General features: G+C 41.8%; 1 protein-coding gene and 1 pseudogene across 9 annotated transcripts in view; both read right to left on the minus strand.

Moving 5' to 3' along the window:
• Positions 1 to 19,311, minus strand: part of Stk32b (serine/threonine kinase 32B) — a 332,979-nt gene that overhangs the window by 302,823 nt on the left and 10,845 nt on the right. The gene's annotated exons all lie outside the window — the stretch shown is intronic.
• On the minus strand, positions 9,247 to 9,363 carry LOC147825054 (U2 spliceosomal RNA; annotated as a pseudogene).

Here is a 19,311-nt window from a genome sequence, read left to right on the forward strand (position 1 = left end):
GTTGTTTTTCAAAAAAATTAATAAAATCAACAAACTTTTAGCTAGACTGAAAGAAGAAAACATTCAAAATAAAGTAAGAGGATCCATACCTGATATTACAGAAATACAAACAATAATTATAAAATACTAATACTGGTAATTACATGCCAACAAAGGGGACACCCCAGGAAATGGATGAACTATTATCTAGACTCCTACCAAGACTAAATCATGAAGTTAAAATCATAACCCACCAATATCAAGTGAGAAGATTCAATCAGTAATCAAAAACCTCCCAAAAAAGAAAAGCCTAGGACTAGATGGCTTCACTGGTTAATTCTACCAATCCCTTAAAGAATGAGCACCAAATTCCTTCTCAAACTCTTGCAAAGAAAACTGAAGAGGAAGGAACACTTTCAAATGTATTTGATGAACCTAGCATTATCTTGATATCAAATCAGGACAAAGATACTATAAGGAAAGAAAATTACACTTAATATCTCTGAGGAATATAGGTGTAAAAATCTCACAAATAGCAGCAAACCAAATTCACAGCACATTAAAAGGATCACACACCATGATCAAGTGGAATTTATCCCTGAGCTATAAGGATGGTTTAATATATGCAATCAGTAAATGTGACACATTATATTAAAAGAAGAATAAAATCACATCATTTCAAATAAAATATTTGACAAACTTCAATATTCTTCCTTGATAAAAAGCCAACAAATTAGATACAGAATAATATGCCTGAAAATGATAAAGGGCATACGTGACAAAATCACAGCTAATATTGTACTCAACAGTGAAAAGCTGTAAGTTCAACTGAACTCTTTTATTCAGTATAGTACTGGAAGTCCTAGCCCAAGCAATCAGACAAGAAAAGGTAATAAAGGTACCCACGTTGAAAAGAGGAAGTTAAATGATCTCTCTTTGCAGATTACATGAACTTGTATGTATAAACTTAAAGACTCTAGCAAAAAAAACCTCTTAAAACTAATAAGCAAATTTAGTAAATTTTCAAGCTCTCAAGTGAACATACAAATATCAACTGCATTTCTATGTACAAACAAGAAAGGAAGGGAAGGAAGGAAAGAGAGAGAGAGAGAGAAAGGGAGGCAGAAAGACCATGTAAGGAAGGGTGGGAGGGAGAGAGGAAAAGAGGAAAGGAGGAAGGAGGGAGAGGGGTCATGTACATAAGTATCACTTTTCTGAAAAATCTGAAATACTCCAAAATCTGAAACTTTTTGAGTGTCCATATAATGCTACAAGTAAAAAACTCTCTCCCTGACTACATGGAATGATTTACAGCCAAAATGAAAGTACACTAAAAATATTGCATAAAATTACTTTCAGGCTAAACATATTAAGTGTATATGAACCCTGAATGTATTTAGGACTTAGACTTGAGTCCCACACCCTGAGATATTTCCTTTTGTGTATGCAAATGTTCCAAAATTCAAAAAAAAAAGTTAAAACCCAAAACACTTATGGTCCCAAGCATTTTGGATAGGGAATCCCTAATCTATTGCATCAGAAAGAATAAAGTATTTAAAAGTAAATTTAATTAAGGTGAAAGGTCTGTGCACTGAAAACTAGAAAGCATTAATGAAAGAAATCAAATAAATGACAAATAAATTGAAAATTACCCACATACATGGGTTGGAAGGATCACCATAGTTAAAATATTGCCGCTACTCAAAATAATCTACAGATTCAACCACATCAAAATTTAAATGATGTTTCCATGGAAATTAAAAACAATTCTAAAATTAGCACAGAACTATAAAAGATCTGAGTAGCTAAAGCAATCCTGAACCAAAAGAACAAAGCTGGAAGCACCACACTTCCTGACTCTGAATTATATTTCAAATGTGTAGTAATCAGATCACTCTGATGCTGGCAGAAAAGCAGACACATCGGTTAATGGAACAGAAGAGGGACCAGCAATAAATTCACACATAAATGGTCAACTAAACTCCAACAAAGGTAACTAGTATACAGTAAGAAGAGTCTCTTCAATAAATGGTGATGGGAAAATGAAACATCTGTAGGTACAAGAAGGAAATTAGACCCTTAACTAACACCATACACAAAAATCTACTCAGAATGGACTCAACATTTAAATGTAAGACATGAAACTGTAAAATCCTGAGAAGAAAATATGGAGGAAAAAGCTCAGGAAAAAAAGGTAATGATTTTCTGAGACACAACACCAAAAGCACAGGCAACAGAAGCGAAAATAAATAAATGTGAATACATCAAACTAAGAAGCTTCTGTACAGCAAAGAAATAATCACCAAAAAGACAACCGACCAAATAGGAAAATATATTTTGAAACAATACATCTAATAAGGGATTACTATCTAATATATATAAAGAACTCTACTCAATAGCAAGAAAACACCCCAATACCAAAAAAAAGGCAAAAGACCTCAATAGACATTTCTCAAAAGAAAACATAAAAGTGTCCAAAAGATGTATTTTAAAAACTCTGTTTCACTAAGCATCCAAGAAATACAAATTAAAACCACAGTGAGATATCACTTCATACCTATTAGAATGGTTTAAAAAACAACAAGTCTTGACAATGATGCAGGGGAAAATAAAGATCCCTTGTAACCTGTTGATGGGATGTAAATTAGGACAGCCATTACAGAATATGTTATGGGTGTTCTTCAAAAAATTGAAAGTAGAATTTTTATGATCCTTAATTCTAGTTCTGAATATCTTCAGAGGAAATGAAATCAGAAGAGAGATTTTTTAACTCCCACATTCATTACAGCATTATTCACAGTAGCCCAGATATGAAAATAACCTCCATGTCTGCTGATAGACAAGTGGATAAAGAAAATGTGGTATGCTTTTATGCCATAATATTCACCCTTAAAACAATGACCCCACCATTAGCTTCGACATGGATATACCTAGAGGACATTATCCTGAGTGAAATAACTCAGACATAGAAAGACTAATTCTGCATGATTTCACTTATTTGTGGAATCTAAAAAAGCTGAACTCAGAATCCGATGCTAGAATGGCAGTTACCAGGGGCTGTGGGGTAGGGGAAATGGGAGATATTGGATAAAGGGTACTGATTTCAGATATACATTTTTTTTAAGTCCTAGAAAGCTCATGGTACAGCCAGATCACTCCAGTCAACAATGATGTATCATGGACTTGAAATGTGCTGAGAGTGACTCTCCAGGGTTCTCACCACATACACCAAAGAAGGTAATTACGGGAGGTGATGCACACGTTAATCCACTGGTGGTGACAGTCATTTCAAATGCAAATGTGTATCAGAACATGTTACGTGCCTTAATATACAACTGTGCCTGTCATCGCAACAAGGTGAAAGTAATCTCTGCCTTGTTATAGCTTGATTGTGGCAGGGCTGCAAACAATTAAGATGAATAAGGAAGGCATAGTAGTTGGCAATAAAAGTGTGGTGAAATGTTAGTGTTGATAGAAAGCTGAGATAGGAAGGGCAGGAAGGACCTCACAGAGAAGCAGCATTTAAGAAAAGACTCTAAAGCAGGAACGTCCAACCGAATCCCTGGACAGCCAGTAACGCGGCCCCAAAGCTCATAGATTTTTAGCATTACTATGTGATTTATAGCCACATTTTTCCTGACCTGAGTGCACGGTGCTGGAGGAGCCTGCACAGTACTAACTCTACCTCCTGTCCCCACCTCACACAGTCAGTCTGACAGAAACCCAGGTGCACGCGGAGGTCTGTGGGCCTGTGAGGCTTGGCAAGGCAAATGCAGCGAGTATTGATAATAATATTTCACCCTACGTACGTGTGCCTGTGAACACAGGCACTTACTGTTTTGTTCTTTAATTATTAAACTTGGGCTTGAGTTATTTCATAAGATAACGTGTAAGCTAAAGTATTAAAAAGGGACGTTTTGTTGCTTATATTATTAACCACATTATGTATTTTATATGTGGCCCAAGACAATTTCTCTTCACTCAGTGCAGCTCAGGCCAGCCAGAAGTTTAAACATCCAAGCTCTAAAGAAAGCAGAGAGGATAGTCCTATGCGACTTACCTGGGGGAGAACATTTCCAGCAGAAGGAAAAGCAAATGCAAATGTCCGGAGGTGGTACTGGAGTATTCAAGAGTAGCAAGAAAGTGAATACAATAGAGGCAAACAGAAAGATCAGAGGTCCTGAGACATGCATGGACCAGCAAGAAAGGGATGGGGAGAAAGGAGATGGGTCTCAGATGAGGGAGGGCCCTGTCAAAAAGAGGCTTACAGAATTTGATCCTTTGGCCTTTGCTTTAAGTGCAATGGGGAGCCATAGATGGTTCTGTGCACTGCAGTAACATGATCTGAGCTGCAGCTCAATTGAGGTGATCCTGGCTGCCACGCTGAGGACTCACAAAAGGGAAAACAATCAGGAGGCCACTGCAATGACTTGGTCTGAACCAGGGAGGAACAGTAGGGGGCATGAAGAGGGACTCAGACTGGAGGAGGGATGAGGGCGAGAAACCAGAGCCAAGGACAACCTGAGCTTTCGGCCTGGCCATCCATGAACTGCAGGCAGAAGCTGCTTGGGGTAAAGACTACGAGTTCAGCTCTGTGCCCACAGCAATGACCATGTGGGAAAACATTCTAACTCCCTACGCAACAGCAAGGTGAAGCACTGCCTGTTAATTAGCAAATACCTGAAATATTAGGTAACTCTCTTTGCTGGCCAGGACGTGTGTATCTACGTGCTGACATAAAATTTATGAAAAATAGTACGGGAGCCAAAACCAAGACTCTGAGTGGTGCTCATAAACCTCACCTTTTTAATTTCCCTTAAGTAACTTAGTCTTTAAAAAAGAATAATCAAGGATTGATGCGTAAAGTTCCTACTCTCAGATTTCTAAAAATAAAAAACTGGAAAGAGCCCAAATTACCAGTAGGGATACAGTTAAATATGGTATTATATGCCCAACAACAGAATATTCTGCAGCTATTAAAAATTTTTATTAAGAATTTGGAATATAATTTTAAAGAAAGTGGGAATGTAAAATATATTGCAGTATGGCTACAATGTACAATAAACAATGTATACAAAATAGGGGTAGAAATTGCCAGAGCATAGCAATTTTCTCTAGGTTATAAAAATTCTATTTTCTTCTGACTGCAGCGTTTCCAATGGTTTTGTTTTAATTTTATAATGAAAACAATTTCACTTTAGTGCAGATAGTTATTCTAACCTCACAGGTCTTTGAGACAGATATACAGTGAAAGACACGAAAAGCACCAGCTCCCCTCTGACACTGCCTGCCCCCAGACGGCCCCCTTCCTGGGTCCCAGAGATTGGTCTTCTGGGCAAAGTGGGAATGGGGTGAGGGGTCTTCCGGAAAAGGTGGGTGCAGAGGGGAGGTTGGGGCCAGGCAGAAAGATGCTGGTAACACTGACTTGCCAAGGGGAGTCGCAGGGGCCCCCACGTCCCGGTATTCTCCCAAACCCAGTAACAGAGGCATCCAGGTGGTTTCCAAACCGGAGTGCACAAAACCCACTGTGAGGTCCCTGATGGGAATCTGGCCCTGATCGGATTCGGGCTGGGGAGGCAAAGCCCAAGATTCTGCTCCGTGGGGGAACGGGCTCCCAGCACTTAGATCCCACTTTCGCCATATTGTGAACTTGCATCTTATGCGGCTGAATTTTTTAGCTTCCACTCTTCAGATCATGGCAGTTTTGTTTTGTTTGGGACCGTGACAGACACCAGAGTCTGTCAACACTGAAGCGATCCTCCCGCTTTCCTGGCTGAAGGCTCCAGGTGTCTTCAGCACAGTCCATGTTGATCCAGGACAAAGATGGTGGTTTAGGACTTAATGCATATGGCCAGTGATTGGTCCAGCGTGTGGACAGACGACCTACTAGTGACCAATGAGCTGCAAAAAGAAAGCCTGCAGGTAGCTTCCAGGAAGTGTTGTGCTGCCTGATGAGAGAGGCAAGGGAACAAAAGCTCTTTTTCACTCCACTCCCTTCCTGCTTTGGGTGCTGTCATGTGGGAATGTGCAGAAGTGGGGCAGCCACACAGGGACCCTGAGAGATGGGCCTACAGGGAAATTGCCAATAATTGGAGAGTGATGGAGCAGGAAAGAAAAATCCAGGATTTTCAGTGACTATTGCATCCCAAGCCATTCCCTGGGCCACTTCCTCTGGATGAGATCCTCTTATGTTAGAAGGAAACCTGATGTCCTGCCTTCCGAGGAGCCACTTTACAAAGGACTGCATGGAACTCAAGCATGGAGCTTCGAGCCAGGTGTCTTGGGTGTGGAAATAGGTATTTCAAGCATCTAACCTGGAGGGGAGTAGAAGCCTCCAAAGAGATCCAGGAGATGCTCACAACAGGGTCAACCAGGGAGAGGATTCACCTCCAGGGTCTGCTTTGACCACTGGAGAGAACTTCCTGGAAGCATCCTGGGGTGGTGGTGGGTTCTGAAGCTAATCTGAGTTCACTGCGTGTCTCTTCTCTCAGCTGGCCAGGAAACTGGTAGCACACAGTAGTGATGTGTTAGCAGCTGGGGTGAGACTGAAGGATAAGGAAGCACTAACGAGAGGCCTGGGCCGTAAAAGGAAGTCTCCTGGGGCAGCACAGAGACATGGACAGGCCAGTGGAAGATGGACAGGGTAGTGAGAAATCTGCAGTATTTTGCTGGGAATCTGCTTTGTCCCTGTCATGGGTACAATGGCATTGGGCAGACCGTACTATGAGTAACAAACACGAGCGGGCTCCCTTACTCATTCAACAAACATTACATGAAAACTACAGTGTGCCACACACTATTTTGTTTCATTATTCGGAAAGAAACGCAGCGAGCAATGCTCCTGCTCACACGGAGCTGACGTCCAGGGTGCAGCTCAGAAACGGCATCTGAGCAGGGCACCACCCCAGATAATAAAACCCGAACTGCAGAAATTCCCTATTCTCTCTTCTCCCTGACCTTCTGCACTCAGTGACCTAGCCCTCCATCGTAATTCAGAGGAAAATCACTGCCCAGTTAAATTTGACAATGAGGGAATCAAGATTTCCCTTCTGAACAAATTTAGTTTTTAAAAAAAGTCCAAGTACTTTATAATATCAGTATCTCCTCCCATAAGGAGGCCACTGTAACCATGGCAAAGATTTACACATGCAGAGTTTATCATCATTACCATATTGCAACCTGTAATTACAATGTGCACAGGTCACCAGCTTAACGTTCAAAATCCCTTTAGCACATTTTCCACAGTATTAGCTGATAAGATGCAAAATGCAGATTGCATCAGTATAGATCAACCTTCTGGACACTGGTCGATGAAAACAGCAATGTAAAGAAAGATGACTGTAAGCGATCCAGAGTAACACTGTGACTCATAATACACTAAAAATTCCCCCACACTTTGGCCCAGTAATTTTGCCTTGGGAAATTAACAACTAAAAGAAAATGATCCTGAATGCAAAGGAAATAAATTATAAACAAAGATGGCCAATTTGGCTTCATTTATAAGAAGGCAGAATTAGGAATAAGCTAAATGCCAAAAAGAAAGGATAAGTTAAGAAAATTGCAGCTTATTCCCACAATGGGAGAATATGCAATTGTTACAATATAACATTTATCCACTGTTTAGATGGCATTATTTGCCCCTGTTTTTCAATCCTCATAGCTGTACTATGCATTCACATATACACTGTGCCTTCATAGTCATGTGACTTGGGTTTGTTTGGCCATGTGACTTACTTTACCCAATGGGATGGTAATAGCTATGACCCAAGTAGAAGTGTGAAATGTGCCTTAGCACTGGCCTGCACATTTTGCACTTCTGACGCTGCACGACATGGACCTAACTCCATTGCAGCATGGCTTGTGCTGTGCTGGTACCACCAAATCTTAAGACAAATGTTTTGAAATGTCAATGCCTTATGAATTATAAATTACAAAGACATTCACACCTTTTAGTCCAATAATGACATTTCGTTGATTCTATGCTAAAGAAGTAACAGGACACAAAAATAAATTTTAATGTCCCCAACTGTGTACACAAACCCCTGCAGACCACTGGCTGATTCCTATAATGGGCATGAGTAGGGTGAGACTCTGAGGAATACAGTCGAACAACAGGTCAAAAGTTAAAAGAGCAGAGCATAGATTACACCAGCTCTCCAGTGCTGGAGACACAGAATCAGGAGTAAACTCAGCCCAGTAGGAATAAGTACCAAGTCCCAAAGCAAAGGCTACACTCTAGAATGAAGAGTAAAACCAAAAGAGATCCATCCAAACAAAGTGTGAAGACAAATACCTAACAATCCAAATGAATTGTCAGTGATTCATTTTCCTATGAGAACAAAATTCAACTCTTCTGAGGAAGACAATAGCCAAGGAAAGTAATACAACTGAAAAATACAAACATCTGAAACTAAAAGTTCATTGCATAAAATGGAATAGTATATATAAAACACTTTAAGATAATACTTGCTAATATTTATCATGGAAGGCATACGTTTAGTGCTTTGCATATGACATCTACAATGAACCACCTACAATGTCTAGCATACAAAAAGTACTACACATATAAAGAACCAGAAAAACACATTGCACAGTGAAGAAAACAACATCCATAAGATCAGACCCAGCAGGGTTCTGATGTTAAAGTTAGCAGAATTGTCAAAGAATTTAAAGAAGAAAGCCAAGCACAGTGGATAAAGACATGAAGAATTTTTGGAGAAATATGGAAAATTTGAAAAAGAAACCAAAACCCTAGAACTGAAAAACATTATATCTTAAATTGTGAAGTTCACTGAATGGAAAGAGCAGATGGAAGAGATCTGTGAACCTGAGGATAGTTCAATGTAGAAGTTTCCAAATTGAAGCACACACGGTGAGAAACATATTTCACATGCACACTCAGACTCCAAGACCTGCAGAATGTCGTCAAGTGGCCTGACATACATGTTGTCTGAGTGCTAAGATAGGAGATCAGAGGACAGAAGAGAGAGAACGTGGCACAAAAATAGAAAACTAATTGGCCAAAAGTTTTCCAAATCTAATTTTAAATGTCAGTCTACAATTAAGAAGCTCTACAAATCTGAGAAGAATAACAACAAAGAGAGCCACACCTGGGCCATCATAGGCAAACTGATGAAATCCAAAAATAGAGAAATATCCTCAGAACAACAGGGATTAAAAGAAACATTACATAGAGAAGAACCATGATTTGAGGAAAATATGATTTCTCAGAAACAACAACATCAAGAAGATAAAGTAATGATATCTTTAAAGTGCTAACACAAATTGTCAACTTAGGTCCAGTGAAAACACTCTTCAAAAATAAAAGATACTTTAATTAAACAGAAACTACACTTGATCTTAGCCAAAAGGCCGAGAAGCGATAATTAAACAGAAACTAAAGTTATTTGTTACTAGCAAGATTGTATTACCAAGGGCCCAGGATTTAGCTCAGTGGTTCTGCCACCTGCCCTGTAGGCACAAGGACCTGAGTTTGATCCCCGGTAGCAAAAAAAAAAAAGATTGCATTACCAAAATGCATAAAGGAAATTTTTCAGGCTAAAGGGATATGATATAAGAAAACTCTGAATCTAAGGAAAATAATTAAGAGCACTGGAAATATTATATGTGTGGGTAAATAAAAACATTTTTCTCTTCTTACAAACAACTGATATTAAAGAATAATAATAACCACATGGTATTTATCATGTTTTATATCACCTGTAGAAATAAAAATACATAATGAAAATATACTGATGAAGTCTCTTTAATACACAGGTAATGGTATAACAATCCAAATCAAACAGTAAATTAAAGTATATTATAATCCCCAAAAAAGACACTAAATAGAAAGACATTTATCTAAGAAGTCAATAGCTGAGATAGGATGAAAAGCAAAAGTTATTAGATTAATAAAAAAGAAAAAAAGAAAGGGAATGGATAGGAAACTAATAAAAAGGGATAAAATTAAACCCAAGTACATCAATAACTGTATTACACAAAAATGAACTAATTACTCCAAATAAAAGGCAGAGCTTTTCAGACAAAACATAAAAGAACAGCCAACTATATGTTGCTTAAAGTGATGCTTAAGTTCAAAGGTATAGATATAGTAAAAGTCTGGTGTGACCACATTAACAGCAGCCATTTAGGATTCAAAACAAATAGCCTTTCCAGACATAAAGCACACTTCATAGTAAGAGTCAATTCATAAAAAAGACATAATAATCCTAAATGTGCATAATCATTAACACAACTTGAAAATACATAAACCTTGACAAAACTAAGAACCCCAAAATTCACAATTTTAAATAAAAACATTTACACTCCTTATTCAGTACTTACTTTATAAAAAGCAACAAAATTCAATAAGGATACAGGAGACCAGAACAACCCGTAATGACGTTCGTGGAACACTGCACAGGTCAACGTACGATGCACGTTCTTCCCCAATATACACGGCCTGTTCATCAAGACTCATAAACTACGGCGACAGAAGTCTCAATATGCTCTAGAGGATGGAAGTACATCGTATTGGGAGTGGGATTCTTGGACAACTCAGAGAGGAAAGTCATCTTAGATACCACAGTCTTGGCCTTGAAACCTTGGGGTTGAAAGATGAGAATACAGGGCCAAGAGCAGAAGCAGCGCAAGTCGGAGGGCTGTGTGATGTGCACACCAAAGCCCAGATAACTCTGGGATCACTGCTGGTGAACCAGGGGAGACTGGGAGCAGCAGATTTGGGAAAGAGGGAGAGAATCTAGTAAAAAAGTGTGGGACACTAAATGTGATTTTCCTACTGGAGAGCCACATGAAAATTTGGAGCTGTTAATTAAAACTTTAGCTTGCAGGTGGTAAAATGACCCTGGAAACAAACAACATCAGAAAAAAGAGGAAGTCATCAGCATGTAATATAGGAGTGGTTTTTAAAATAGATATTGCTTTCAACTCATCTCAAATCATCACGATCTCTGAGAACCTCTGCACTACAGTCTTCTGCTATAATTGAAGTCACAGCCTGTTCTTACAAACATATAAATGCATCTAGAGAGATGGGGAGTAGGGGACTCTCCTGCAGAGGGAACCAGAGGTACAAGCCAAGAAAGAAAACAAACTCCCAACTTACCCAAGACTGACGCCTTGTCTTGCATCTTATTTAATCACCACAAAAGAAAAATAATCATGAATTATAGTTTTGTTTCTCTCAAATTTCATATCACGGAAATTTAAGGGAACTGGTCAAATGAAAGTTCTGCAAGATTTATAATCTCAGTTTAAGACCATGATACTTCAGAAAGATCAGAAACATTTGTTATTTTCAGAAGAATCAAATGCCAATGCAAATCAGTTTCAAATGCAAATTCAAAGCAAGCACAATTCTGGTTAACGCATGAAAGGTGTGTTCTATGGAGCTCTTTTGATTCTCCTGGAAGACTGATGGAGTAATTATGCTCTGGAGAGAAAGGTTAGGAAACTGTGTTGGAACTTATTAAATACAACATGAAGCAACTTTTCGATTTTGTTTGAAAAGTGTATTTGAAAATAATTACATTTTAATGGAATTTATAAATATCTTATACCACCTAAGTGATCAGCAGAGAATTCTTCTACAGCCCCATTTTGTTACATCTGATAAGCTATACTGCCCACAAGGGGAACTCACTTGAGTTTTCCCCAGGATCAAGGGCTAGCAGGTGTGTGAAGGCTCTGAAGGTGTATTGATGTTAACATGAGTGGTAACAAGAACTGTGTACAGGGGCTGATCAAGATATACAGTATTTGTTTTTTAAATTATTGCAGTAAATGATATATAACCATTAATCCCCCTCAAAATATTCCACTCCACTTTGAATACACTTGTTCCATCATTATTTCCACTTTTGGAAGCAGTTCTGGAAGTCCTCTTTCGTGAGTGTCTTTATGAGGTGTGATAAAACTACAGTCAGTGTTGCTGCTGAGTGCTGTCAGCAGCAGGTCAGGCTCATAAAAACACAACGCTCTGTCCTCATCTACTTTCTTCACTAGCTCTGGCACTGTGCACCTTCTGGTTCTTCCCTAGAGTTAAAATGACCATGCAAGGGAAACATTCTGAATCTATGCAGGTTATTAAGGCAGCCGTGACAGTGTATGAAATGAAAGAGGAATTACAGACGTTCTGCAGAAAGTGGTAAGAATGGTGGGATACGTGTTTTTGCAGTGAGGGGAGTATTCTGAGGGCAATTCATGGCAGTGTGTCTTTTACTGAATAATTTTTTAATGTTTAAAGTTTACTCACTACTTTTGATCATACCTTGTATATACTTGCAAACACGTCCAATACCATGGGTATTTAGGACCCTCCTCCTTTTCTTGCAGATTTTTTAATGTCTTCATGCCACCAATCTTTCCTTGCCAATCCAACCTTCAGTCTGTAGGTAGCATGACCATTCCAAACGGAACATATGGTGGTCACTCCCAGTTCAAAGACATGTGAGTCCCCTCATCTTCTAGTATCAGAGCCAGCTTTAGGGGCACATAACCTGTACGAGCACATGGAACCCTACAGCCAGAAGGGCTTGGTGCAAAGTGCGGTTCTCCTGATGCTGGCAGATCTGAGCCATGGGTGCCAATGGTTCCCACTCCTTCGTGTCACATCCCTGAGCTTCGAGTGCCAACGTCCCTTAGCTCTTCTTGTTGCAGCTCTTAGTGTTCAGCTCTTGGCAGCTCCCAGCCACCCCATCAGCTCTTCAGCAGCCAAGGCTCATAGACCTGGCGGCTTACTGCAGCTCTTCAAGCAGCTTCAGCTGCCTGTCTGGGGTTCCCTGCAGGTCTCCTTGGGTCTCTGCCAGTTGCCATTGTTCTCTGAGGCTGTCTACTGGTCACTGGCAGGTGCACCAGTCAGGGTTCTTTGCTGCTCCTCTGCTCTGTGGACCTCTTCAGGGCTAAGAGCCTTAGCAGCTCTTATTAATGCAGCCCTCTTATCTCAGTCCACCAGAGATAAGAACTGCAAGTAAGCAACAGGACCACTCAGGTGAGGCTTTACTGGAACCTATGCTATAGTCCAGGGTGGTTAATGCACCAGAGCACACCATGCTGCATGGGTTCAAAGAGTCTAAGGGAGCACTGCTTATCTGCAGGGAGGGGAGCTGTGCCTGAGCAGGCATAGGGGTGCTTTCAGAGCAGTAACAGAGGCGGCTTGGTCATTGGGAGGTCATGGGGCAGGGTCACTTGGGGGATGTGGTGGATTAACTAGTGGTCAACTCGGAGCACCCAGCTGAACTGAGTCAGTGTGGTCTGGGCGTGGAGGATCCACCTGAGGATTGTTGCCAATGGCATAAAAAGAGAACTGGAGGGGAAGATCAGATGCCGTTGATGTTCTAGGAGAAGCTTGCTGTGGATGGTTTCTGTGATGTGAACTTGGCTGTTCTCATCGTCAGAGGAGCTCAGGGCCTCGCTGTTGCTGGGAATGGCTGCTGTTCTCCTCAGGGGAGCTCTGATCTTCACCGTGAACATCACTTCCTGGCTCCACTTCCTGGCCCTCAGCCCTGTGGCACAAATCCTTCATCCCACCAGCGCAGGTTTTCTGGCTTCCACCACTGGCCTTTGGGGCCTCCCAGGGCAGTTCCTCAATACAGACAAATACGAGACATTGCCGCGGGCTGTAGGCCACTGGCTGGACTCATGGAGGACATTGCCTTGGACTCTAGGCCTTTAGCTGGACGTGTGTGGGACACTGCTGTGGGATCCAGGCCCTTGGCTGGATTCTTTGGGCCTCTAGAGTGCGGTTAATCTCTTCCACTCCTCTGCATTTGACTTTTTGGGCAAATATCATAGAATAATCCTATAAATTATGTGTCCTGTATTAAATATATTCCCTTGCCAAAGCCTGACCACAGTGAGGAAGTCCACATTCCAAGCCTCCTGTGGCCAAAGCAAGTGTTTTTCTGAGCGGCCATGGGGCATCAAAACTTGGAGAGAATCAGCTGCTTGATTACAACAGCTCCTGTGATTCTGCAAAAATGGCAGGGTTAAAATTATGGCCCATCCCCGTCACTATGGAGGAGTCCCCAGGAGAGCCAGGCAGGTTGACTGTGGCTACCTGGGTTTGGGAATTTAAGGGATATCAGTGACTGATTGACCCTGATCCCTTTCAGGCAGTTTCCTGGCTGCTCCTCAGAGGTGGCGGCAGCTGGAACAGCCCGAGAAGGGCAAGCGTTGAGGCTGTCTGCTGAGCGTGCTCCTGTCGGCTGCAGCGAGGGCAGCCACGGAGCTGAGGGGAAGACCCCGGGCGTCACCTCAGGGAGACAGGAGGGATGAACAGCGCCAGTCAGACGACACCCTCTCTGACTGCTGGAGGGAAAAGGGGAGGGTCAGCCTCATTTTTCTACCCCATGGGTGAGGGCTTCAGCGAATCTCACTTCAGGAGACACAGCAGCCTGCAACCACAGGCATCCACAGGCTTTTCTTTGTTGCTCCCAAACACCTGCGATGACAGACATTTTCTAAAGGACAGGGGCTTGGTGTCTAATCCTCACGAATCCCTGCACCCCAGTCTCAAGTCTCTTCCGGGGCCTGCCAAGAAACTGACCGAGAACGAGACCCTGTGACTGCTTGGCAGTCAGCTGGATGGACTTGGGTGGCGCCCGCCGGGAAGCAGAGGATGGCTGCCCCCACTCGGGCTCCAGGTGACAGGTGCAGTGAGGACTCGGCCAGAGCAGCACACGCTGTTTCCTAGGAGAATGGAACTGAGAACGAACCTCCTGACAGCCAGGATGGAATGTTGGCCAGGAGGGGTCAGAAGCACCTTCTCGGGTGAATAAACAGCTTCCTCTTGCACCTGACTTCTACACACAGTATCCAGAGCACTTACCGGACCCCGCCGCACTCTTCCCACTACCAACCATGTCACAGTGCCCCCATCCTCCAGAGGAAGAAACTAAGGCTCAAGAGGTTCAGCAGGGCCTCCAAGGCGATACCACGGATATGCAGAAAAAACAGGATTTGAACTCAGATCTGTGTAATGCCAAAGTCTGTGCCCTTAACCTCCATGTGGTGGTCTTCAGTAACAAATTTAATTTTAATAAACCTTATAGATGTCTTACTACTATCAGACTATGTAAGCAATTTACAGATATTAACTCATCCATTCCTCACAATTTATGAAATACCATTTCACCTTCATTTTACAGATGGGAAGACTGAGGGTCAGAGAGGTGAAGAACTTAGAATCATTCATCCAGCAAATGGCAGACCCAACGGTGGACTCCAGGCTCACTGGCTCCAGGATCTGTGGCCTTAACCACTGTCCCATGGGGCATTCCTGCTGGAAGAGTCCAAGGTATGCCTGGGCAGAGGCTCTGGAACATGACCCAAGTTCCATGGCCTGGCTCTAGACTGGGCTGGAAGGTGGAGTGTGGACTTAGGGTAGAGAGAGCTGATTCATCCAGCATCAGGCTACAGCTCCAGGGATGGGTGGAGAGTAATGCCCAATCCCTCCTGGGATTTTCTATTACTCTGAACCAACATGCAAAATTTCAGTTAAGCACCAATCCTGCACCTGTACAACCTTCATCCAATACTACTGAGAGTTCATTCATTTACAAGCTCATTCTAAATCATCCACTGTGAAAGTCCTAAGCTGAGACTCCCCCAAAAGATTAACAATCTTACTGACTATAGTCAATATATTTGAAATTTGCCAAGATAGGATATCTCAGGTGTTCTCAACACACACACACACACAAACACAGAGCTGCAGGGTGATAGATGTATTAACTGGAAAAAATACAGCTTACACCAAATATCATTGTTTTGCATCTATCTTGATCTTACTTGCTATTTATAGAAGTCTCAATCCATTTCTAATTTAAAGCAGAAATATAAATTTCCACAGCAAAAAGTTCTATTAAAGTAGTATCAGCCAGGATAGAGGAAAGTATTAAGTAACAGTACAGGTAGTACATGGCTATGGGGGCAAAAAAAAAAAAAAAAAATCTGCAGGCAGGATGCAAATTATTGAGTTGTGGGAAAGATCAGCGTGAGGAAAAAGCTTTTCGGTATACAGAAGGAAGTGAGATCAAGTGCCACAATTTATCACCTGAGACAAGTTAGCTAATCTCAATATCCCCAACATACTTCTTACACTGCTAAAGATCAGATAACACTGTGTATGAAAAATGCCCACTGTGACAGTTAAACTGAACTGTCCATTTAATTGGCTCAGAGCCACCTAGTGGAATATCAAAGTACACTTTGGGATGTGTCTGAGTGGATCATGGATGTGTAGCTTTGGTCCTATATCTGGTCCCTGTTCCTTTCCTCTCTGGTGCTATTCTCTCACTCTGCCTCTGGCTGCCAAAGGTTGAGCAACTTTCCTTCAACAGACCCTTCCTCTATCCCATGACTGTTCTGGAGCCTGCAGACCATGGACTGAGTCCTCTGAAACCATGAGTCAAACAAACTTCTTTTCCTTTAAGTTGTGTATGTCAGGTATTTGGTCCCAGTGATGAAAAGCTAAGACATCTATAGTAAGTTTTTATTAAATATAATTCTTTTTCTCTTCCCCAGAGTATTTCCTTTTGTCACCTGGAAGGAATCTGTAGTCTTTAAATGTTACGTAGTGAGTTTTCTTTGTCTTTTCTGATACAACTCAAGAAAAAGCAGGTACAATGACAGGCATCTTCTAAAGTGATGGGATCCAAGTGAGACACCACAAGCATCACATAGGCTCAAGGGGGAGACAAACATTAATGAAATATTCACCAAAATAACTGCAGACTTAAAACTGTGATGAACGCCATGAAAGATCATGTGGTAATTTGCCAGGGTTGCGGGACGGTTAGAGATTTGACCCAGCCTGGGGATAAGGACCCTTGAAGGGTGGAGGGGGAGGACTAACCCAAACAGGTAGGGTGCAAAGAGTATTTCAGGCAAAGAAAATAGCGCTGCAGCAGGAGTAAACATGAAACTTTCAAGAAGCTAAAGGAACTGCTGTGTGGTTGAATGAGTACAAACAATAATAAACATTAACATTGATTATAAGATGAAGGAAATAGCTACCTTTATAGGAGGAATGCCATGTGCCAGAGATTGAGCTAAGAACTTTAAGTGCATTGACTGATTTAACTCACGCAGTGAAGAGCAATGTAAAATGAGATGTGCTGGGGAGGGTGTGCAGGTTCTGCCATACAGACCTTGAAGACCACATTACCTACTCTAGTATTTATTCTAAGAGCAGTGAGTAATTGTTACAAGGAACCATCATGATTGTATTTGTGGTCTACAGTTATTCTGGCTGCAGGTTGGAGGACACTCTGCCAGTGGAAAGGGTGTACAAGAGAACAGTTACACTGCTCCACAGATCAAGTTCCCGAGTGGTGTGTGAACTGAGCTGGTAGTGGTATGCCTGGAAAGAGCAGAGTTTGAATACTGAGGAAATGAAATCAGCACAGCCAGGAGCCAAAGTGAATGTGTGGAGGTGATGGAGATGAATATGTCAAGGAAAACCTCAGCTATTTTGGCTTCCACAGTTGAGTGATGATAATGTATACTAAACTGGTAAACTCCAGAATAAAATTAGCCTGGTGAAGTCATGCTGAATTTGAGATATTATTTTGAGACATCCAGGTGGAATTATAAATAGAAACACAGATTTGGAAACCAGAGGAGAAATCTGAATTAAGGTAATTAGTTACTGAGTCTCTCTCATACAGTAATATGTTTTGATAATTTACTGTCTCTCAGCTCCAAATCAAATTTGTGATGCTGGTCCCTACACTGATTGTTCTCCTTTTCCAACTTGCTTTGTGTTAGTCATTGCCAATAGGGGGCGCAGGAGAGACCCTGCAATGACAGGCTGGGAGGAAGGGACTTTCCTCCTTCTGGCATGTGGTATTCCACCTGGAACCCAGTAGATGGGTGTGAGGCCCACTCCTCAGCAGCTCTCATGAACCCGCTGTAACCAGCAGCCTCCAGCAAGTTTCTCTGCCACCAAATGGGCTGTGAATTCTTCTGGTAACTATGCTTTTTCGGAGAGAAAGTATTATGATTTACATCTAGAATGTGTCCAGGAAGTCTCATGTGTCCAGGGGTGGGGCTTTTGGGAGATGATTGAATCATGGGGCACTATAGTCATCCGTGGATTCATCCATTGATGAGATCAGAGCTGAAAGTGCTGTTAGAAGATGGAGCCTCACTGGAGATGAGTCACTGGCGGTGTGACCTGGAAGAGTGTATTCTTGTGCCAGAGCTACTACCCTCTCTTTCTGTCACCTGGCCACCATGACATGAGCAGCTTTCTGCCACCAGATCCTTCCACTCTACCCTTCCTGCCTTGAAGCCAGCCAATTATGCACCAAATCCTCTAAAATTTTGAGCCAAAATAAACCTCTCCTCCTTTAAATTGTGGATGTCAGGTATTTGCTCAAGTGAAGATAAACTAGCTAAAACAAGTTTTGGCATGAGAGAAATGGGATCCTCACTGTGACTGTACCTGATCATGTGGTTTAGAATCCTTTGGAACTAGTTTGTGGACAAACTAGTAGAGAAGCCAGGTAGAGGAGTCCTACAATGCTGTAAGCCAAATTTGATGGGAGATTCTGCTCTGATCTCAGAATACCAGAAGGCTAATAGAAGTGTATGTAATAAAGGCCAGGCTCAGGAGATTTCAGTTGAAAATAAGGACACCATTGGTGGTTGGATTCAAGGCCATGTGTGTTGTCTGTGATAGAAAATTTGTCTACATTTTACCCATGTTCTTAGACTTTGCAGAAGACTGAGATTAAGGACAATGGTCTAATTAATCTGGCAGTGGAACTTTCAGGGCATCCCAATACTCAGGCTGTACTATGGGGACTGCTGGGAGCTTTCAGCTAGATCTACAGTGAGAATCAGGAGTAAATGGTAGAGCTCAATGATTTGGTAAATCTCAATGATTTGAAAAGTTAAGAGTTTTGCCAGAAGGGAAGCCCCTACAAAGTTGGGGCAAAGAAGAGCATGGTTGCTGAAAAGATTAGCATTAAAAAGAAGCCAGGTGCTTTACATTAGAACAATAGGGAAGATGGCTTGAGGGCATCTCAGAAATCAGCAAGGTCCCACCCTTCACTGACTCAAGGATGTAAAAGGGTAAAGATAAATTTCTTTGAAAGACTTTGGTTTAAAAAAGAGAGCCTCCAAGTGCCTTGCTAGAGAAGGGCTACCATTGTTCTTCTGGATGCAGTTCACAGTGCTCATCCATCCAGACACTCAGGCCTCTGCAGCTATGATCCAGTGGTGCCTGGCTACCACTTGAGCTAGTAGAAGACCTTGGTGCTATCCATGTGGTGATGATTTTACAGGCATGCTGAATGCAAGAGT

This window comes from Heterocephalus glaber, unplaced genomic scaffold (genome assembly GCF_053883595.1).
Source record: "Heterocephalus glaber isolate CG9 unplaced genomic scaffold, H.glaber_assembly_v1.0 deba00001509, whole genome shotgun sequence".
Taxonomy (NCBI): Eukaryota; Metazoa; Chordata; class Mammalia; order Rodentia; family Bathyergidae; genus Heterocephalus; species Heterocephalus glaber.